The sequence below is a fragment of the Tachypleus tridentatus genome, chromosome 7 (assembly GCF_004210375.1).
Source record: "Tachypleus tridentatus isolate NWPU-2018 chromosome 7, ASM421037v1, whole genome shotgun sequence".
Classification (NCBI taxonomy): Eukaryota; Metazoa; Arthropoda; class Merostomata; order Xiphosura; family Limulidae; genus Tachypleus; species Tachypleus tridentatus.
This window is the reverse complement of record NC_134831.1, coordinates 35,296,544-35,320,981: the sequence shown is the minus strand read 5'-3', so window position 1 is coordinate 35,320,981 and position 24,438 is coordinate 35,296,544. Positions and strand designations below refer to the sequence as shown.

The 24,438-nt window shown below is 31.8% G+C and overlaps 1 protein-coding gene across 1 annotated transcript in view; it reads left to right on the top strand.

The window, feature by feature from the left end:
• The first annotated feature begins 356 nt into the window (after positions 1-356).
• Positions 357-24,438, top strand: part of LOC143255421 (uncharacterized) — a 37,526-nt gene continuing 13,444 nt past the window's right edge. The window contains exons 1-2 of the transcript XR_013030637.1: positions 357-1,258; positions 1,639-1,725. The gene's annotated coding sequence lies outside the window, so the exon portion shown is untranslated. The remainder of the gene's footprint in view (positions 1,259-1,638; positions 1,726-24,438) is intronic.

Here is a 24,438-nt window from a genome sequence, read left to right as displayed (position 1 = left end):
GATAATGTAGTACCAAAGAAACTGCTGTTATGGCATATAACACAACTCATTAAGGATATTCATTTGAAGCATTCAATTTCACACGCACGCACGCACACACGCACACATACATTATTTTGGGATCACTGGCCATTAATTGGAAGCCAAAGGGTGTGATATTAATGAAGATGAAAACATTTCTTAAATTGTTCAGTTATTTATTTTGCTCATGCTTGTGGCTTTTTTAGATAAAATACATATAATTTTCACAATAACATGTTATTACTTAAATCTCAAATATTTGCATATTTTATAGAAATTTAATAAAAACATTTTCACCATTTCAGTGTTAATTTGATAAAAATGCATACGTACTGAATATACTTTATATATGTATATATTTGTTTGTTTTGAATTTCGCGTAAAGCTACTCGAGGGCTATCTGCGCTAGCCGTCCCTAATTTAACAGGGTAAGAATACAGAGAAGGCAATTAGCCATCACCACCCACAGCCAATTCTTGGGCTACTCTTTTACCAATGAACAGTGGGATTCACAGTTACATTATAACACCCTCACGACTGAAAATGTGACCATGTTTGGTGTGACTGGGATTCGAACCCGCGACCCTCGGATTACGAGTAGAACCCCTTAACACGCTTGGCCATGTCGGGTCATATATATGTATGCACATACAGTCATAAACTATAGCAGTTTATAAAACAATGTTTAAAATATTTTAGCATAATATTTTTATAATTTGAGTAATTTATAATAATATAAGATAACGTGGGCACTCTTGCATAATTTTAAAAGGTAATTTTTTAAAACATTTAATTATTTTCCTACTGTAAATTGTTGTTTTGTTTTTTAAATTTCGTGCAAAGCTACTCGATAGCTACCTGCGCTAGCTGTTCCTAATTTAACAGTGTAAGACTAGAAAGAAAGGCAGCTAGTCATTACCACACACCGGCAACTCTTAGGCTACTATTTTATCAACGTATAGGCGGATAGACCGTCACATTATAACGCCACCACAGTTGAAAAGTCAAGCATGTTTGGTAAAAGACTAACCTAGGGTTGGCGATAGGTGGTGTTAAGTCGCTGCTCTTCCGCGACCCACAGATTACAAGTCGCATGCCTTAACCTACCTGGCTATGTCGGGCCGCCTACTGTAAATAATATGACATGATAGTGGATTTGTTAATGTATCTCTGTATGCATTGAAGCCTTCTTAACCATAAAATATTGTTTTTACTGCAAAATACTCCTGTCTTACAGGTAAATATCAGCTATTCTCTTTGAAATTAAACATCTGTTTTCAATTTTCTAACTTTGAACTTCATGCAACTTTTGAACCACTTACTTAATCAAATGAGATTCTGATTCTTATTCCATAGTATCAACTATTATTTGTATCTTGATAAAATTATTGCACATGTTAACAACAAAGACGCCACATATAAATATGTTTGGAATCCCACTGGAAAATAATGGTGGTGCAAAGGTTTAAAATTATTTAAGTATGATTATTTATACACATTGAAAAACCTTCAGTAGTCTAATGTATTTGTGGTGAAACAAGCTAAAAGAATTAGGATTTTTTTTTTAGAGAAATTTATAATTTGAAAATAAGAAGGCTATTTTAACCTTGATTTTAGATCTTGACGTGGGCTACCATTGCATTTAACAGCTTATAAGTCCAGCTGGCATACAAGAACTGCAGTAGTGGTTGGAATACTATTGGTGTAAGTAGTGTGTTAGAACAACAGTTTTTATCGTATGAAGTTTGTGAATGCTAACTTAGAAAAGGCATTCACTCCATAACAGCTGTTATACCAGTGCTCATTGTCTGTCCCCTAGTAGGACAGATGTAAGTCTATGGATTTACAATGCTAAAATCAGGTGGACACAGCAGATAGCCCGTTGTTGCTTTGCTATAACAAAACAAACACATTCTGTCTAATATGTATTGAATATTATCCACCATCCACTCACCATATTGTCTGATTGAAATTATTTATGAATGAAATCATTAGATCATTAATGCATGTAATAAACCTTTGAAGTCCAAAGTACATGTAGTTTTTATATTAATTAATACATTCAGAGGGATTTTATGTTTCTAGCTTGTTACATTACATTCTTAAAGTTTATTTGCAATTTTTCTCTATTTTGTTTTACACAACTATTTAAAAGTTATTATATTTTATCAGAACATGTCATTTTTATGACTGAACCTTTTTATATTTATTATTCATGTTCAATAAAAACATTTGGTCAATCTACAATCTCTTAAAGCTGAAACACAATTATATCTAAAACAGCTCATATCCTTATGTTTTCATTATCAACTTTGAGGGTTAATTTTAGGAGTCACAGGACAATGGAAAAATTCCATACATATAAAAATTTAGCAGTGTGTTCATGGGCTATGTAGCAGTGGTAGTGGATTTATGAAGTGGAAGATGACATATGCTCTCCGTAGAGAGCCATTGTATGGGTTTTCTCTACATAAAAACACAGCTGGCCACAGTACACTGTTTTTTTTTTCTGATTAGACAGGACTTAGTGTACAAACAGTGCTGGTGTGTATTTTCTTTTCTGGTTATAATCAGCTATGTTTTTTGAGTAGTTGTGATACATGCCTTATTACATAGTGGGGTTTAACTACATTGCTTTGGTGATTATATTGTGAATTTTATTTCCTGAAGAAAGGTAATTATAGCCTTTAGGTGTTGATGATCTTCCTTATCTGTTAAAACATAACTGGAGTGATCGTGTTGTATATTTTGTTATTTAGTGAGGTATGAGTTTAGTGCATTATGTAGTCATAGAATTTGACTTTTGACCTTTTGAGATGTAAATGCAGTGTTTTTCTATCATGAAAATTCTAGTCAAAAATAGTAATATCTAGATATTTCCAAACATTTGTTAACTTTTCATAAGTCTATACAATCACTGTTTTCAGAGATTTTTACTCATGAAAAAATCTAAAGGAACTCAGCAATAACAGTTTTTATGCCCCTGTAGAAATGTTTTTGTGCATAGCATCAGGGTCATAAAAGCAAGAACTTGTTTATACTTTTTAATCCTACTAAAATACTAGGATATAAACATTTGATCATTTTTTTAGATTTTGTAATGCCATTAAAACTTTCAATTATTTTTCCATTATCTACAATTTTTACCCTTTTGTAAATTTTCAAAAAAACAATGTGTTTATTACCTTTGATAAAGGTAAAATAATAGATATTTTATTTTTATTTCTTAAGACGTTATAGAAGTTGCTGTTTAAGAAATGTTTTCTTGTATGAAAGACAAATAGAAAATTCACTAGCATAAGTTTCAGTATTAAATGATAAAGATAAAAAACAAACAAACATGCAAATCAGGTACATATTATACTGATGTAAGGAAAACACTAGGTAAAAAATATTAATTAAAGAAAAAACAAAATGAGAATGTTTACAAGAGAATAACTTGTTCTTTAATTCTTAGCCATAATAATATATATATCCAAACAGCTTCCACTAGATGTTTCTGCCTAGTTGGACTGTATTTGACTTACTCAATGGAATACCAAAGTGCTTCCCCTGCATGTTTTTGTCCAAGTGGACAATGCGTGGACTAATCCTATATATCTTAGACACTTTCCCCTGGGTTTTGCCTGGAGAAACATTGCATGTCGATCTCTGTACCTTACCTAAGGCACTTCCACTGGTTGTTTTCTGCCCAGATAGACCCTGGATGGACTGCAATTGGCTTATTCATATACAATTTACAGTCCTTTAGCTCTAGCCACTTATTGTTATATTACATTATCTGGTTCCTGACTATAACTAATTATTCCTGTATCACATGCTATGTCTCACTACATATATGGATGAATTACTGTAGTATCTGCTAACAATGGGCTGATTCCAAATTACCAGGGTGCAGATACAGTCATGTAAAAAAGTTAGGACACCCTATGGAAGCCTGTGTATATTGGTAACATTTTTGGATATATAGATATTTAATATCAATTTTAATAATACTGAGAGATTATAGGAGTATAACTAAACAATTAAACCTGATGAAAATACTTTTCAAGATCTTCTGTAAATGTCATGCTACAAAAATGCATATTTGAACTGAGGAAAAATTAGGACACTCCCTCATTTATACCCACATAAAATGGCTCAACTCACACACAGGTGTAACACACCAGGTGCACGTGATTAGAAGATCGTTACTCAGCATTGTGAATGAGGCTTGCCCTATTTATACCTCAGACATTTAGTTTGGTGTGATCCTGACTGTTGAAGTGAGAGTGAACACCATGGTGAGAGCAAAAGAGCTGTCTGAGGCCTTCAGAAAGAAAATTGGTGCAGCTTATGAGTCTGGAAATGGATTTAAAAAGATCTCAAAAGAGTTTGAAATCAGCCATTCCACTGTTCAGAAAATAGTCAACAAGTGGAGAGCTTTCAAAACAACTGCCAACATGCCCAGGTCTGGTCGTCCAAGCAAGTTCACCCCGAGAGCAAACCGCAAGATGCTAAAAGAGGTCTCCAAAAACCCTAAAATGTCATCACAGGACCTACAGCAGGCTCTGGCTACTGTTGACGGGAAAGTGCATGCCTCTCAATCAGAAAGAGACTGCACAAGTGTAACTTGCATGGGAGGTGTGCAAGGAGGAAACCTTTGCTCTCTAAAAGAAACATCAAGGCCAGACTGAAGTTTGCCAGAGAGAATGTAGACAAAGACCAGGACTTCTGGAATAATGTTCTTTGGACAGATGAGTGCAAAATTGAATTATTTGGACACCAGAACAGAGGACATGTTTGGCGTAAACCAAATACAGCATTCCAGGAAAAGAACCTCATACCAACTGTGAAGCATGGAGGTGGAAGTGTCATGGTTTGGGGCTGCTTTGCTGCAGCAGGACCTGGACAGCTCACAATCATAGAATCCACCATGAATTCTACTGCGTATCAGAGGGTGCTTGAGGATCATGTGAGACCATCTGTAAGAAAATTAAAGCTGAAGCAGAACTGGACCCTGCAACACGACAAAGACCCAAAACATACCAGTAAATCCACCAAGGACTGGCTGAAAACTAATAAATGGAGAGTCCTGGAATGGTCCAGTCAAAGCCCAGATCTTAATCCCACTGAGATGCTGTGGGGTGATTTGAAATGGGCTGTACATGCAAGAAACCCCTCAAACATCTCACAGCTGACAGAATTCTGCATTGAGGAGTGGGGCAAACTTTTTTCAGACTGATGTCAGAGACTGGTAGGTGGCTACAAGAAACGTCTCACTGCAGTTATTTCAGCCAAAGGGGGTAACACTAGCTATTAGGGGGTAGGATGTCCTAACTTTTTCCTCAGTTGGAATATGCATTTTTGTAACATGACGTTTACAGAAGATCTTGAAAGGTCTTTTTTTTCAGTTTTAATTGTTTGTTTATATTCCTATAATATCTAAGTATTGTTAAAATTGTGATTAAATATATATATATATCCAAAAATGTTACAAAAATACACAGGCTTTCATAGGGTGTCTTAACTTTTTCACATGACTGTAACTTAGCTGTTTTGTGCCATAAAATGTGAAACCCACCCACCCATCAAAATTATCAGAAAATATTTCACCTCACTACTTATTTATGATGCTTTCCCCCCTTCTTTTTTCTCTGAAAAGGAAGATTGTTTTTGTTGCTACTCATATCTCGAAAAAACATGAATGGATTTGTTCCAGTATGCCCCAAAACTCTTCCCTTGGCTTGTAATTCTTTAGGCCCATTGTCAGTTACATGCTACACATTTCAGATGTCCACTGCATGCTGGTTCATGTCTTATTTATATTTCACTGTTCTAAATCAAAGTGATTTTCATCTTTTTTTGAGCTTATGGTGCCTGCATTATATTATTGTTTTGTTACTGGTCAATGAGCATACCTGTTCCAGAAGTTGTGCAATACCCTGCAAGTGTTTCTTACTTTCTTCTGGCACATTTGTTCTTTTCAGGTGGTTGTTATCAACTCGTTTGAATACTCTTGTGCCTTCACCTTTTCATTGTGGGATTCTAACACTGGGTGAGAAGAGGTAGTACCATTTCAGAAGTTTACATTTACCTGCACTGAAAATGTATTTCCAATAGATACTTTTCTTTCTCACCAATTTCCCATCCTTCCTTCCCACTGATGTGCCAGTGTTTTAGTTTGTAACTGCCAATTCTTAAAAGTGAGGACTGTGCTAGAATAGTAGAGGGAGCTACCTATGCTTATATAGGTGGTTCAGTTTGATTGGTAGAGGGTAGTCACATCATATGCACATTCTGCAAAAATAAAGGAGTGTAATAAACTGGAGCATTATTAATGAAAAAATATTAGCAATGCTTAGAGGGCAAATTAAGATCAGGATTGTTTTTGGATGAGAAGATGTAAGCACCTATGAGAAATTCATTTTCAACCTCTGATACTGGCTTACTCTCTGGCCATATTAAAAATGAAAGAAAGAGTTTCACATGCGTGTTTTTAGACATTCTTTTGAGAAAACCTTGTTTTTGCTTTGGATACTTTTTTCCTATTAATCTTACAATCTTTATACTTAACACTATGGTAAATTCAGATGCATTGCATCAGCAAAGAGCAATATCAGATAAGTCTATCAAACAAGAGATTTTATTAAGATGTGGTGTTAAAGTATAGTGATAAACTTTTATTAGGTAGGTTTAAGCTACATGATGAACATACTGTAGAGAAGTGTAAAATGAAATAAAAATGAACTTTACTAATACTTAAGACGAAAACATTTTGTTTGTACTTGCTCACACTGATAGAGTGTCATTACTTGACAGGGTGAGCAAGAGGGGGAACATGTTCCTCAGAAAACTTAACTTGCTCCTCTCTAGAATAACTTCTGGAGATAACTATCCACACAATTCCAGTCAAAGTGTTTAAAAATAATCTCTCATCATTATTACATCAATTTTCTTCTTCTTTGTAATAATAATAATCTCATTTCCATTTTCTTTATTTCTCAGGTGAACTGCCACAATTGCCAATTATAAAACATCTTTACTTTTGAAACCTCTGATATTAACTAGTATTCAACCTCTTGACTACAATTTGTTTCTTTTCTTAAATCGTAACAAGTTATAGCTTATCCCTCATAATTAGCTGCTCACAGCCCTCTTTAGAAAAGTCCTTCACTATTAAATAACTTACAGCCTGAAATTTGAAGGTAATTTTTGTTATTAGTATTCTTTAAATCTCTGTACAAAATATTAATTTATGTTGTATCATAGTCTTCTATTGAACAAGCCAAATAATTTATTTTTATTTAAATTTACTCTTTCCTTTTTATTTGCAGTCATTTCTTCAAAATATAAAATTATTTTTCTTATTGTAATGCCTCAATCTCGGTACAAGTTTCTTTATTTTAAAAGCTTCAATTTGGAAATAAAATGGTTGACAATACAATTTAAGAAGTTTGTTTGTTTGTTTTTGAATTTTGCGCAAAGCTACACGATGGCAATCTGCGCTAGCCGTTTCTAATTTAGCGGTATAAGACGAGAGGGAAGGCAGCTAGTTATCACCACCCATCGCCAACTCTTGGACTACTCCTTTACCAACGAATAGTGGGATTGACCATCACATTACGCCCACACGGCTGAAAGGGCAAGCATGTTTGGTGCGACAGAGATTCGAACCCATGACATCTCGCACAATTTAAGAAAAACGTTTTGTATTTGTTTTAGTAAATTTTTTTTCGGTGTAATGTAAAATGTTTATTAACCATTTTCACTGAAGATATACATTACAAATAATACCTTACTTTTGAATGAAAAGAAAAAAAAAGAATTATAAGTTTCAAATTTACAAAAATAATTTACAAGTTCTTCCTTCCTTTTTACTCGTAAGTTCTTAGAATTATTAATAGTAATACAGTTTGTTTACATTGTTGCTGTGGGTGCTATGTCGCAGCTGGTTCATCATAGTGATAATAGAAGATAATTTTAGGTTAAAATTACAATGTAGTGAATAAATAATTGGTGTTTAAAATAATTAGCACTAGAAAATATTGCCGTGTTATTAATCATACCAGTAATTCTGATTTTAAATGATATACATAAAATTGATAATAGTTAATTTTTTAAAATAACATCTTATCAGTGAACACACAGCTGTACTACTTTTTATGTTTTGAAATGATACCAAATTGCATAATTAAGACTACTAGTCGGACTTAAAAGGGTATTAGAAATATTTTTCTCAGAGAAAGAAAGTAATATTTCTTTGGTGTAATAAGTTACTTTTTGTTGTTTTTAATCTCAAACAAAGATTTATTGTTTATAATTAGATTAATAATCGCATTCGCGAAATAATTTTAAATGTTTCTTGTATTTGTTTTATTTATTTATTTTACTGTTTTATGGAGCGATAACCTGCAACAAATGCTTATTTATCTTTTACTTTATTTTTGTATAACTCATTTCTTTGGTTTTTTGGATTTTGAAGCTCTTAGACTTACACGTTATTGGGTTCTTTATCTATCGTTGACTTTAATACTGGGCAATTACTTTCCTTTAATTGAATATCTAGTTTGGTCCAAGACATTATGGGCTAAAGAATCTGAACGTAGTAGCCCTCCAGTAATTTCAGGATTGTTGATCTGTTGTTGTACAACAGGTTCTAACCCTGGATGTTTTTCGTTGATTTTTTTTATTTCTATGTGTTTAGTCTTTGCTTGTGTGTGGATGATATTTTTACTTCGTTGTTTTGTGGTTGCTGACAACACTCGCTCTCTCACATGTGACAATGATGTTGTGTTTTTATTTTGTATGTTTGTTACTATCATGTATAAACGGACATATACACACATACATAAACATATCTCCATCTGAGATGTCAGTGAAAAATGCGGATGGAAACCACAGAACTTTATGACTGCGTATACAAGTTGTGGAGAAGTCCCGTGTCATAAACAGGATCGTGGTAAGACAGCCATCTATTACAAAATGAAAATACGTTTGAAAGGTTGAGTGTGGCTTTTAACCTCAAAATGGGAATTTAGTATAGAAAAAATTAACATATCGTAAGAAAAAGTATATAATATTTAGTGTGTATTTTTAAATTAGTGGAACTTTAAATAAGGTTTTAAGGATTCCACTTGGATTAGGCAATAGTGAGGGGACTCAGAAGATAGCCCGATGTGGCTTTGTAATAAGAAAACGCACACACACAGTAGTGAAGGCCAGGAAAACTAAATGCAAAAATAATAAGAGGCAGAAATGATTAACATTGGAAATGAGTATAGAAGTTGTTATTATGATAAGCTTAATTGTTATTATTGTAATGTTAGTAGCATAAGAAATAAAATAGATGAGTTCATAGCACTGATAGGAATGGAGAATTTTGATACAATGGAAATAATTGAAACATGGTTAAATGTAGATGGTTTTGATGACAGAAGTTTCTTTGAAATACACTGTTGTAGGTTATTTAATGGAGATAGAGTATTAACTTGATGGAGTTGGCTTTATATGTAAAATAGAGTTACGTCCTGTTTCAATTGAGGATATCAAAGGTAATAGCTGGAAGACTAAAACCATTTCGTTTTTGTGTTTATTTTTTTTAATGGATATAAAGGGAGAAGGCTCTGTGGGAATTTGATACAAACCATCAAATGAAACTGACGTGATTAGAAACTTTATAGTAAAATTACAATTTTAGCTGTGACTGAAGTCATAATTATGGGAGATTTTGATTTCAGGGATATAGATTGTGAAATATTCTAATAAAACCATGAGAGAGAAAGGTCTTTGAAAAGTGTTCAAGTTGGCATTTCTCATCAGTTAGTCAAAAAACATACTAGAAACAATGCTATTTTAGATTTATTGTTACCTTCAAATATAGAAATGATTGAAAGGGTAGGAATTGGAAAACATCTGGGTGCAAGTGATCATTGTTCTATTAGGTTCGAAGTTTTACTGCATATGGGGAAGAGGAATAATGATTTTTGGATACAAATTTTAAAATAATTTATTAAGGGATGGAGTAAGAATTATCTCTTGTGAATTGGGCAGATGAGTTATTTGGAGACACTGACCAGATATGGAAGATTTTTAAAGAGAAAGTTTTAAGTATTCAAAGTAAACGTATTTCTTATAAGAAAAAAAGGGTATCTGCAAATAAAAAACTGGCTGATTCACAATGAATTCAAGAAATAAAATTATAGAAGAGCATAATTAACATAAGAGCAGGAAGGCTAGTATCTGATGATTATGAGGTGGCTGGACTATTAAATTTTGTTTTTTTTTGGTTTTTAACAATGAAGATTTAAGCAGTATTACAGATCTTGAACAGGTGGTAAATTTAAATGAGATCAAACAAGATGAGTGCAATAATTTGGATCTGGCAAAAAAAAAAAGGAAAGTTTAAAAAAACGATAAATCTTCTGAACTAGACAGTATTTTCCCATGGGTTTTGAAGGAGACCAAATATTGGATATGTGAGTCACTTACTAGTATTTTTTTATCAGTCGTTGAATAGTGGATAGATACCAGAGGATTGGAAGTTAGCTATTGTGATGTCTCTTTTCAAAGGAGAGTAAAATTGTCCTATTAGTTATAGACCCATTAGTCGTTCATCAGTTTTTGGAAAGTCTGTTAAAAGATTATTTACATAGATAAAACTACCCCAACATTATAAAATAAACTGTTTAATTTCCAAAACTAACAAAATTTGTAATAAAAAAGATGCTAAATGGAATGAAGAAAAATACCACAATCACACTCCTTGACAATAGATATCCAAAACAGCTGATAAATAATATAAGCACTAAATGTGATCAGGTGAAAATGACATATGCATAACCATATTCTTTTACATGAAAGGTTTCTTGCGTAGTGAAAATATTCAAAAGATATGTAAATAAGATAAAGTCAGATACCACAACTCAATATAATAATAGTTAATATTCACCAAATCAAATAAATCCTCAATGGATGCAATAAAACCACATTTTTTATGTGAATTTAGACACCAAGTTATTGGAGAAACAAATAATTTGAGAATGTAAAACCAAAATATTGTCATGTCAACAAAATATAACATAAAATGGAATAACTCTGAAGTTATGGGATATGAACAACAAGAGAGAAAAAGAAGGTAAAAAAGCCTTCTACATCATACACTTAGCCAGTCTGGCAGATAGTTCGGCAAAACCTAGGCATATTTCTTGAAAACGTCCATATAACCTGTAAGGTAAATTGTGTTCAGCCCTCCAGTAGCATTGTGGAATTCCAACTTTAGAAACAGAGTTTTGATACTCCTGATGGGCAGATACAGACAGCTCATTGTGTAGCTTTGTGCTTAAACACAAACGACATTTGTGTTCCAAACTAGTGAGAGTTTGGACAAATGGGTGGCACATCTGGATCTAACAAAACAACAACAAAAAAAAAAAATAAAAAAATTGAATCACTCCTGCTACCACATTTTAGGATTCATCTCCAGGTGGCCCTGCACGGCTTGGAGGTAGGTGGTAATGATTAGCTACCTTTACTCTGACACTACTAAATTAGAGTTAGCTGGTACAAATAGTCTGTAGCTTTGCGTGCAATTCAAAAACAAACAATCCACTAGACATTAGTTAATCAGGAACCAAAGCGTATGGTATTATTAGTGCTTAGGATTATTAAGTAGTCATAGAAATTAACCATGGTAACAAAATAACGTGGAATTAGTTATCAGATCTTGCAATCTGAAAGTTTGTTCAAAATTGGTTTCTGCTCATTTAATGTTGCCAATTAAAGAATAAAACCTGGAAAAAATTTTTTCACATGCAATACGTTAGATATTGAATAACGTTTCTCGTTGTCAAATATTTATTTTAGATATTTAGGTTCATTGTACTGAACGCAAACTTGTGTAAAAATCTAGAAACTTAACTTTTCAACAGGTTATGAAATGCAAACATGTATAAAAATCATAAACTTATTTTCATTAAATATCATTTACTGACACAGATATGAAAACATTCTGTTTATTTTTTATGAGAAGGTCAAATGACGGAATAGCGATCATATAAGTTTGTGACGCCTTTTGTTTTATTCATTTAGTAGTGTAACATTAGTAACAGAAATTTTTTTCTTGGTTTTCATGAACACAGCAAAAGCCAGTATGTTAATTAAATTATATGATGTTGAATATTTGGATTATCAGAATGTCGAAAAGGTGAATTCTTTGAAGTATGTGTGTGAGTAGAATAAGAGCTGCATCAAACTCTGTTCCTAGAATTCATTTATTAAAGTATAAGTTGTACCTGTGTTGTACAAGTAAACAAAGAATTATTTGTACCTATTATAGTATAAGTAAATGAAGAATTATTTGTACCTGTGTTTTACAACTAAATAAAGTGTCAGTTGTACCTGTGTTGTACAAGTAAGCAACCTATCGGTCGTACGTGATGTACAAGTAAACAAAGTATCAGTTGCATCTGAGTAAAACAAGTAAAGAATGTATTCATTTTACCTGCGTTGTACAAGTAAGTAAACAAAGCATTGGTTGTTCCTGTGTTTCACAAGTAAGCAAAGTATCAGTTGTATCTGTGCTTTACAAGTAAACAAAGTGTCAGTTGTACCTGTATTGTACAAGTAAGTAAACAAAGCATTGGTTGTTCCTGTGTTTCACAAGTAAGCAAAGTATCAGTTGTATCTGTGCTTTACAAGTAAACAAAGTGTCAGTTGTACCTGTATTGTACAAGTAAACAAAGAATTATTTGTATCTGTGTTGTAGAAGTAAGCAAACAAAGCATTGGTTGTACCTGTGTTTTACAAGTAAACAATGTATCAGTAGTACCTGTGTTGTACAAGTAAACAAAGTATAGGTTGTTCCTCTGTTGTACAAGTAAACAAAGATTTATTTGTACCTGTTTTGTACAAGTAAATGAAGAATTGTACCTGTGTTTTACAACTAAATAAAGTGTCAGTTGAACCTGTGTTGTACAAGTAAAGAATTATTTGTACGTGTATTGTACAAGTAAATAAAGATTTATTTGTACCTGTGTTATACAAGTGAACAAAGTATTAATTTTTCCTGTGTAGTACAAGTAAACAAAGCATTGGTTGTTCCTGTGCTTTACAAGTAAATAAAGTGTCAGTTGTATCTGTGTTGTACAAGTAAACAAAGACTTCTTGGTACCTGTGTTTTACAAGTAAATAAAGTATTCATTGTACCTGTGTTTTACAGGTAAATAAAGTATTCATTGTACCTGTGTTGTACAAGTAAACAAAGTATCAGTTGTACCTGTATTGTACAAGTAAACAAAGAATTATTTGTGCCTGGTTTGTACAAGTAAACAAAGACTTCCTTGCACCTGTGTTTTACAAGTAAACAAAGTGTCAGTTGTACCTGTGTTGTACAAGTAAAAAATGTGTTAGTTGTGCCTCTGTTGTACAAGTAAGTAAACAAAGCATTGGTTGTACCTGTGTTTTACAAGTAAACAAAGAATTCTTTGTGCCTATGTTGTACAAGTGAACAAAGAATTATTTGTATCTGTTTTGTACAAGTGAACAAAGAATTATTTGTACCTGTTTTATACAAGTAAACAAATACTTCTTTGTACCTGTGCTTTACTAGAAAACAAAGTATCAGTTGTACGTGTTTTGTACAAATACAGAAATAATTATTTGTTCCTGTGTTGTACAAGTAGCAAATAATTACTTGTGACTGTGTTGTACCAGCAAACAAAGTACAAGTTGTACCTGTGTTGTACAAGTAAACAAAGAATTATTTGTACGTGTATTTTACAAGTAAACAAAGAATTATTTGTACCTGTGTTGTACAAGTAAGCAAAGTATTCATTTTGCCTGTGCTGTACAAGTAAGTAAACAAAGCATTGGTTGTTCCTGTGTTTCACAAGTAAGCAAAGTATTAGTTGTTCCTGTGCTTTACAAGTAAATAAAGAATTATTTGTACCTGTTTTGTAGAAGTAACAAAGACTTCTTTGTACCTGTGTTTGACAAGTAAACAAAGTATCTGTTGTATCTGTTCTGCACAAGTAAACAAAGTATTGGTTGTACCTGTGTTGCTGAAGTTAATAAAGTATTGATTGTACATTTTACATACATACATTTAAATTTTTACCCAAATGCTTTTCATCTTTTTCATCAGACACTCATGTTTTTTATTCACCTCTTTTTATAGCCTCATCAAGACTGTTTCTCATGCAGAAAACTTACACAGTACCTTAATTAATATTTTCTATCAAGAAACAATACAGTCAATTCAGGTTAAAATTCACATTAAGCTTATATAATTGTTTTTAAGCTGATAAATGTTCACACTTTTTCAAATATACTTTAGAAAATGAACTGTATTTCAAAATATTGTTTACTCATGAAACTTATTAGAATCCCATACAACTTCAAATTGTGGGTTTTTATTTAATGTATTATAGACTGTCTATTTTATGAGTGCTTGAATTGATTGGGAAATTCTAGTTTTCAAGATGTTTCTTTTGTGCTGTCCATTAATTAATTGAAATACCTTACAAAACTTCCTTGATCAAAACAAGAGAATCTTCCTGCTTTCAGTGATGTTTGCCACTGTGCTCTTCTAGAGTGGTACTCTCTCAATAACATGTGATTTAGATTGTCCACCAATCCATTTTCTATTTAGTTGCTCTACATGTTTATCAAAGGCCCCTTCATTTATTGGAAAAGGGGAAAGAGCTGGTTTCCTTCCAACCTGTCAAACTCTAAACTTTTAAGTTTGAGGAAGAAGCTGAAGAGGATTCTGGGGATGTTTTTCATACTTTCCACTACCTTGCAGTCCCCATTCTTTGATTTAATTTGCAAAAAGAGAAACTCTAGAGGCAAATAAAGATAAGCCTGTTTACTCTATTAAGATGGGATCAATTCAATTGAAATGAAGAAATATCCAGAAGCAAGATGTATATTTTTTCAGTAATATATTGAAATGGTAATAACATAACAGTCATAAAAAAAAGTAACAACCTTAACCTCTTCTCTACAGTCATGAGAAAACTCATTTTTCAATTGTTTCATTTTCTTTCTGATTAATTTTTTTCAAGTAAGAAAGAAATTAACTTTTATTATAGTAACCCATGATTTTTATCCATGTTCATGTGGCAAGCACGTATATTTTGTTACAATTTTCCCACCAATGGCCTGACAGTATGAATCCAAAAGTCCTGGATATCTTTTCATATAAATATTTCATGTTTAGTTACCAGATGATTAAATATATTTTTTTTGTCCATTATTCAGAGTAATACATACTGATGGTAGAGTAATGATAACAAATTACCAATTTACCATGTACATAAAATAAATATTCCAGTGTCAGAAAATATATGACAATTTACAATTAATTCAAAATTTGTTACACCCAGCATCACATACTTTTTTCCCAGAAAATAAACAGAAAGCAACAAATTATTAATGTTTAATTTGTATATATTTACAGGTTTTTCCCTTACATAATAACAACAATCTTACATGAAAATAAGCATGGTATATGTTCAGATTTTAACAGCACTTCACACTGATCATTCTTTTCTGCTAAAGAACAATCATTTTTCTGATTAGTATCCAATAACATTTTAAATTTCATGTTTTGTTTGTCTCACCTGTATTGATTGTATTTCACACATAAACCTAGTTACATTATCACAAAGTATAGTAAAAGTATTACTCTTAAATCTGTTTAAAACGTTATTTCTTCAAACTGTCATAACTGCAAGTTTTTGAAACAAAGATCAAACTTTTCTTCACTGAAAACAAAAAAGCAAGGATATACTCTTTCAACTGACACATTGTACTTTATAATTGTAATGATTCATATAGTTGCAAACTCTTTGTTAGCCTCTAGATGACCTACAAAGGTCAAAACATTGTTCTCCACTTTTATAGTTTTAATATCCATACCAACTGTCTTGAGATACATTTTTACAAACCATTTATACAGTTCACATTTGCTTCAAAAAATAACTAGCAGTAATCCTGAATTAAATCATGTTATAGAGAAATAAAGGCTGTTTAGGGTTAGAATATAAAATGTTAATTTACTTATGTACGTACTTTTTCAAGGTTTTGGATAACATTAACGTTAAAGCATTTTTGTGATATAATTTTTTTTTTTTCAGTAATAATTGGAGAGCAGAGCAAAATTGAGATGGTTTTGGGTGAGTGGTGGCAAATACCTATCAGAACTTTATAATCAGTGTAAGATAAGATTAACTTTGGCACAGATTAGAGAAAAATTTTGAGAAAATTAGAACAATTTACCCTCTTCCCTTGCATGATTTTAGCTGTCAAGGCTTCTGATGGTCATTGTTAAGAACATATTTTCTTGACATATTTTTAGTTTCTAAAAGAAAGAATGAATGCACAAACTTATGTCAACATCTTTGTAACAAAGACATTCAGAAATGGGGAGAACTACTTCTAAGATGGCAGTGGTTTTATTCATTTTGCCTAATTTGTACATGTGGGGTTCAAGTAACATTGTGGAGACTTGAGACATATCCCTGAATCTCATTTCTGTTGAGCATCTGTGAGATGAACTTAACACATTCATAATCACTAAGCTATGGCTATCTTGCCCCATGAATTGTTATAATATTAATGATTAAATGGAGAAACCCTCAGGACTCCTTCCAACTCCTTGTGAATTCTATTCTCTCATATCATGAGTCTTAGTTGAATAAATAAAGGTCCAATTCATGAGTAGATATTATTACTAATAAAGTAGTTAAGTCTAGTATGTGTATTTGATTATAATAAGTTTCCAAACATTTAAAGTTTTAAGAATTCTCATCTGTTGTGCAGAAGAACCTTTTTACAAATAACAACACTCAGAGTCATTTGGAAAACGTTTTTTCCTATATTTATCAATTTATTAAGTTTTGATGAGAGTTCTGATGTTGTTTTTCAGTGGAAAGCAGATTTTAACTCTCAGAAGGACTTTGATAAGGTCTATGATTTAAGACTAATTGAATAGATAAGTTAAACTTTATAGAAAATACCCTTTGAAGAAAAAGTAGAAGGTAATCATAATGATTGAGAAAATAGTGACAATATTTCCTCATCGTTCTGTTCCAGTGGCTTTGTTGTTTTTGCAGTATGTAACTACAGTTTGAATATTCACTTCAGTTATCATATTCCTAAATTTGCTGGTGATACTTAAATGTTTTGAAAAGCTGTTTGTTAAGAAAACCTTTAATTCAGAAGGATAGTGACAATTTTAACAAGTAAGTGATGTTGTAGAAAATGGGTTTCAATATTAAAAAAATATGAAGATATGTACTTGAGGTATGGAATTTCGAAACAAATGTAGTACATTTTTAAGGGAGCATAAATATTGTAAAGAAGGAAAGGGAGTTATGTATGGTTACAAATAGATAACTAAAACCTATGTTTTTTGTTTAAAAACTATTATGTTCTATGAATAGAAGATTCAGTTGAAGGGAAAGAAGTCATAGATGATTTACTGATTAGTAAAAGATCAAAAACTGCTGAAAGGAACTCAAATAAATAAAAATGAACATACAATATGGTTTATAGCTCACCTTTAAAAGGTCAAAATATTAGTTTATATAGTGCAAATAAACAAGATGAAAATATTAAAATTTATTAGGTAAAAAAAACCAATGAAATATAAAAGTATGTAAGATAATATATCTAAAGAAACTGCAAGTATTAGAAAGGGCAGATTGCAAAAATAATGAGTGTATGGTAGGAGTAGGAACAAAGAATGTATTAAGTACATTGGAATGAACTTCAATATTAATTGCTTCAAGAACTTTGTTGTTACTGTTTATTTTTCATTTTACATTTATGAACACTTTCTACCTTTTGAAGGTTGAGTGCAGCCAACTGTTTAGTTTGCCAGATTGCGAATCTTCCCAAAGGGGATTTATCTAGGTAAAATATTGCACCAGTCCCACCACCACCTCATTGTGCAATTTTAGCTGTATGTGAGAGGAGGTTAACATTTTTTCATATTGGTAAAGGGCTGTTGCATGCTCATTTGCATGCAACAACACAGCAATTTTACATGGAAACATGTGAGATTAGGTGGAAATTTTTAGGCCAGTGGTAAGCAAAAAGGTCACATATAGAGGACAGCACTGAATTGGAAAATCTGTGTGAGTATCAATTAGCAATACATTTCCAATGGTTGAAAAGGTTGACTTCAAAATCAACATGAGCTGGTTGGAAATTGTAAGAAGATGAATAGCTGGGATTAGATACAATGAAAGAGAGAAGCATCACTAGATAACTTGGTATTATTTTACACTGCTAAGATTCAAGTTATGAATATTAAATAGATACACAAACACATGGAAAATGTATATATTAATAATAAACATGCAGGATAAGAACTTAAGTTCACCATGAGTTAAGGAGCAGATGTTATAAACATTCACAAAAGAATGAAATGAAAATATTGTACCTTGAAATGTAATCCAAATGTGCACAAAATAAGCCTTTCAAGCCTTGAGTGGTGTATAACTGTCTACTAACATTCAAAAGCAACTGAAGACAGTCTGTCTCTTCAGTTATTTGCCCGTGGGTTAGAATATGCTGTTCAACAACAGGTAAACAAATCTGAAGTTATTGGAGCACTAGGTTAAGGTGTAAGGACTCATGATGTCCTAAACTTCACATTAACTTTATGTATCAGTTTTATATGTGGGGTGGTATTTTTTACAGAAGGTGCCTGTAACTTGTTGGCAATAAATTTGAACAACAAATGGACAGCACACAATACACTTGTTTTTAAATAATATATTTAAGACAAGTCAGATGTATATACAAAAATTATTTTTATACAGTCAAACCTTCAACACAAATTATTTTTACTATCTCAGTTGTTATAACACAGCTGCAAAGCACACTATATGAATCACCCATTAAGACTTCTCACTAACACATTGGATAACTTCATGTATTCTTTCACTGAGTAACTTTTGTTTTTCTGACTGAAAATTCCTTAACTTGTGCTCACTTTATCACCCGTTCTATAAATTGCCTGATGTCTTGAGCTTTCTACAGAGGAGACACTGATGTACCTACTCACACATAGAGAAAATGTTGGAGGTTTTGAGAAAGCTGACATCAACAATACTACAACAGTGAAACTACACACACAACCTATGACCATTACATCACAAAATTTCTTATAACTACTGCCTTTAAAGTAATTAACTTTAAAATTATTGATATGAAAACTAAATAATCATTAAATATTAAAATACTAAGTGAAGTAAATAATAACTCTTACACTAAAAAATCTGTATTCAATTACTATAAGGCATTTTTCAAGTAATAAAATAGAAAAAAAAGAATAAATAAACCACATATATACCTGAAGATTTTGGTACACAAATAACAGAGAAACAGAATACAAGGTACAAAAAAATAAATAAACTGAACAATTACAATTATGTTTACAGCCTCTCTTTCCTTGAATACAAAATTAAAATAAATGTATTAAAGAAAATGGAGCTGTATAACTAAATATTGTAATAAAATTTAGGTAAGATACTGTAACTTGTAGAAAAGCTTTAGCACATATAGGCAGACAAGTATTCTGGAGTCACCTATAAGTTGGTCTTTCTTGCCCTGATTTACTTGCATTAGAAAGTAAAATAAGTAACTCAAGTCAAACTAATGTAAGAAAAAATAAGATCACATCTTCTTAAGTATATAAAAACTGAAAATGGACACTAGATTGGAAGACAGAATTACCTTGTAACATGTTCAAACCTGACTGTTGTTAGTTAAGATGACAGAAGGATGGCAAGTTCATGAGTGAGAAATCTTTGTAGGTGAAAAATCATATATTTTGTAATAGAATTGGAAACATACTTATTCAGTGAAATGTTATTTTTATTTAAATATAATCCATAGGTTTTTATTATTGTAGGAGAGCTTTAACCATTAAATTTTAGTTTTTCAGTGAATTTAACTTGGGGTTTAACATTCAGCTTTGTTAAAGACTAGCATAAAATTTTCATTTGTAAAATAATAACACTTATAATCAAGTTATGTTGGATTACACTTTTAACAGAAGTAAAAGCAAGCACATGGAATTTGAAGTTTTGTTTTATCATAAGTGGTTAATTAAAAATTCCTACAAGTAAATGAGATATCTTATTGAATTAAATGAAAAAGAGTTTGATGTTGTGTTAGTCTTATCAAATTCCAGTTTTACTGGATTATTAAAAGAAATTAGATTGTCTGTATAACAACAAGTAAAGCAGTACTATCCAGATTTGGTGACAATAAATACTCATAAAAAAAAAAAAGAGCGACAGAGAGAGAAGAAGAAGATGAGTAATTCATCTGAATTGTTATTGATCCATGATAAATATTATGGCTAAATTAAATTGGGTTATTAAACATATAGTGACTGAAAATATTTTTGCAGTTTTTTTTCAAAGTAAAAGATAATGATAATTTTTTGAAGGTGTTATCCAAATAACAATGAAAAAGAATGTTGAAGACTATATAAATATCTGTAAAGGATTTTTCAGTGAAAGGAATAATAACAGCAAAAGAAATGAGTGAAAAGTCATTAACACAGTCAAGTATTTTGTTGTTATTGTCAATAATTCAATCACATTAGTTGAAGAATTATCAGTATTGATTTTAATATTATGCATAAGATCAGATTAACTTATAAACAAAGTGATGTAACAATAAATATTACTGAACTGGGAATAAATCTTAATTTAATGATTTCATGCAGTTTATGGGTAGCATAAAAAAAGGTAGATTCCAATCACGATGATCAGAGGGAAACTTTCAATTGTTTTAGTATGTTTACTTAAGTTATTTAAAAACATAATTATTATTGATTTTTTTTAGCATAACTCATGTGAAAGTTGATTTCTGTTAAGATAGAGCATAAAACATTTTAGTGTTGAATGCAGAGTTACATCCACCTTTACATGCATAGGGTTATCATAAATATTTCTTGAACAAGTAAAATTATTGTTTAAAAAGATTATATGAAAGGTTAAGTTTATAGATAGAAACATTTCAGGCATTGAGTTTATTTTCAGTTAACATGAGAAGACTTTATCATTCATAAAAATATCTTTTGATATTTGGAATATATTCATTTACATATCTCTCTAGTGATTTGAGGATAGTAATTTTGTTTTTATTCCTAAGAAATCTAAATTTAAAGCTTTTTTTCCAGAAATTTTTTTTTACATTCATTATCTTTTAATGTGTAACTGTGTCACCTGTGTAACTTGAAGTATCAGTGGAATTTAAAGTGTTTACAAATGTCTTATAATTGAAAATTCAAGGATTGATTGGTACTTTGTACTCACAACCAGTGGTGGGATTCAAAAATTTTAAGAAGGGGTTCTCTCAAGGGAAGGCCTCAATAATAACGGGTTCTCTTACTTTTCCGGAAGTCTATACTGATACATCATTTGAAAAGGAAAATAATTGAAAATTCAAGGATTGATTGGTACTTTGTACTCACAACCAGTGGTGGGATTCAAAAATTTTAAGAAGGGGTTCTCTCAAGGGAAGGCCTCAATAATAACGGGTTCTCTTACTTTTCCGGAAGTCTATACTGATACATCATTTGAAAAGGAAAATAATGGAAAAAGTGCTTTAAAATCTTTTATTTATTTCATTTTAAAAATTTCCAAATAGTCAATTGATTGTCATCATATTTGTCCGTTTTTTTCTGTTTCACTCTATTATCATCTGCACTGTGATTATTGTGAAGCCATGTTTTAACAAAAGGAGTAGCATCCCATAAATCGAAAGGAAGGCCAATAAGATTAATCGTCAATAGGTTTCTGACATTTTCTACTGTGAGGCGGCTTCTTTTATCTGAGTATATAATATTCATTCTTGAAAACCCTCTTTCTGCCTCTGCAGAACTGATGGCAATCGTATTCATAATGGTTTTCGCCTTTTGTATACTCTCAGGAATTACAGGATTATTAAAATCTTTCAGGACATTTTCCACATAATCACGAAAATCATTAATGGGAATGTTGTGATGAAATATTTTACAGAAGCCATTCAACTTTTCTTCCGCAGCTTTCCATGGGACAACAATTTCCTGAATATTCCAAGTATTTGGTTCCAGCAAGTTCAGCAATTCATGAAGTTTGTTGTCAGCTTCCCGGTCATTGTTCTTGGATATTAAATGATCGCAGTCCATCAGCCTTTTTTTCAGATTTTCGATTATTATAACATCAAGTAAATTATTACGAGGAAGTCTAACAAATCTATTATTTTTGATAAAATGGATATCCTTAAATTCATCAGAAGAAATTCTATCGTCGATTTCTTTTTCAAATGTTCCAATACCTTCTTTCAGTATTTCAAAAGCCTTAATAGATCTCTTTATCAGTTTCTCAGCTCTTGACAAGGTTAAACATCTAGCTTGAAGGGCATCAGAAAGTAAAGAAATTTCTGTCAGTATATCTATCATCAGTGCCAAGTCATGAAAGAAATATGTATTGCCAAGACGCGCAGCCATTCCTGAAAATTTCGTGTCACTAGAGAAATATCTGTACAATGCTGGATAAACACGCCATACAGCAAGTGCAGATCTCAAACTGCAAGCAGCCCATCTTGGTCCCAAAACTCTTCCTATCTTCAGAATTTGATGGCCAAGTTCTTCTGAAATTTTGAAAAGGTCCATTTGGTTTTTGTTTGATTGGTGAAAGATTGTGTAGATTTTATCCAAGAATATTTTGAAGTGATTCACTTGTTCTACTTCTCTGACAGAATCATCCAAAATAAGTTGTAATCGATGATATAGGCAATGCCAAATGATAATATTGGGGAAATTGCTTTTAAATCGAGCGCCCACTCCAGAATTACGGCCAAGCATTACGCTTGCCCCATCTGAACAGAAAGCAATCATATTAGTTTACAAATATTCATTATCGAATCCGGCACGGTGCAAACTGTTCAACAATGACGTGTATATTGTTTCTGCTCCTCGTCCATTCAATTCGACCAAATCCAAAAAAATAGTTGGAGGTATATAGCAGTCTTCAATCTTTAAGAAAGTAACGAGTACGGGCTTACTGGATATGGTTGAACTTTCATCAATGATGACACAGATCTTTAATTTCTGTTCAATAATTTTTGTGAATACCTCTTTCCTTATCTCATTTGCAATGTGATCTGTTATTTTCACAGCAGTTTTTCGAGAATGGAGTCCAATACCCAAATCTACTCCATTTTTCATTTGAAGCTGAATCTCATCTTTGACATCAGAAAAGGGACGATTTCTTTTTGCTAGACTGTAGATTGTATTAAAAACTCTATTAGTAGAATCCACATACTTGCTGTTCAATTTGTCAATGCATTTCTCAATCGAATTATTAGCACGATCTTTTCGGTGCGTAATACAAATGCTGTGAGCTTTTGATGAAAAGTGTTTATTCATCTTCTTTCTTAGGGAAGCTTGTTGAATTTTTTTATCTCTTCCAGAAGGTTGAACCCTGCAAGTGACCCATTCTTGTGACATGTGAATTCCTTTCATGTTCACTAATTTAAAATAAAATTTGGAACATATATCACATCCAACATTTTACTACGAACAATCAACCCATCGTACTTTTCCTTGAAGTTCATATACTGTTCTATACTCCAGCAATCTGGAAGATCGAGTGTTTCAACTTCTTCACATTTACCTTCAGCGACATTCGCAGTACAACTTTCATTAGAATAATGCCGTAAAATTAACTTTGTTTCATCGTCATTTGCATCTTGCTTTAAAGGTTCGGTTCTAGGAACTTTACGAAAAAGCTATCCATATCCTTTTGTCTCTTCATTTTAGGGTCCGACGTCCGAGCACTGAAATGAAAGTATTTTAAGACCTTCACTATAAAACTTATGTAAGGTCTTTATGTTAAATTACTTTCTTTTACAGAGTGAGGCGTAAATATTGAAACATAATTTAAAACTAAATTAGATTGATAGTTAAACAATACAGTTATAAATGGAATTAGACACAGAAAAGTTGAAAAGAAAATAATAAATTACCTTTCTTTGTTCCGAAATAAAAGATGTGCTACAGCTGAGTGAAACTGTAGTTTATAATTCCCGCCTTAGGACAATTTAATTGAACTTAATTGGGTTGAACTAATTAATTGAACTTTACGTATGGATTGAAAACACAATATAAATAGAAATTCACTTACTTTATGATGCTTCCACGAAAAGTATTCGAGAATAAATGAGTCAAATTTCAAGGGACTTGATTATATACAAATGAAACGAGAAATCAATCATAGTTAGACCCTTCGTCCGTTAAAGTAAATACTGTTTCAAAGATGGCTAAAGACACGTCGAACATCGACTAACAACAGAAGCATTCTATTCGATGCCACGTCACACTAGCTGAATTGTGATTTGCCAGCCATCAGTCAGACAGCTAGCTGC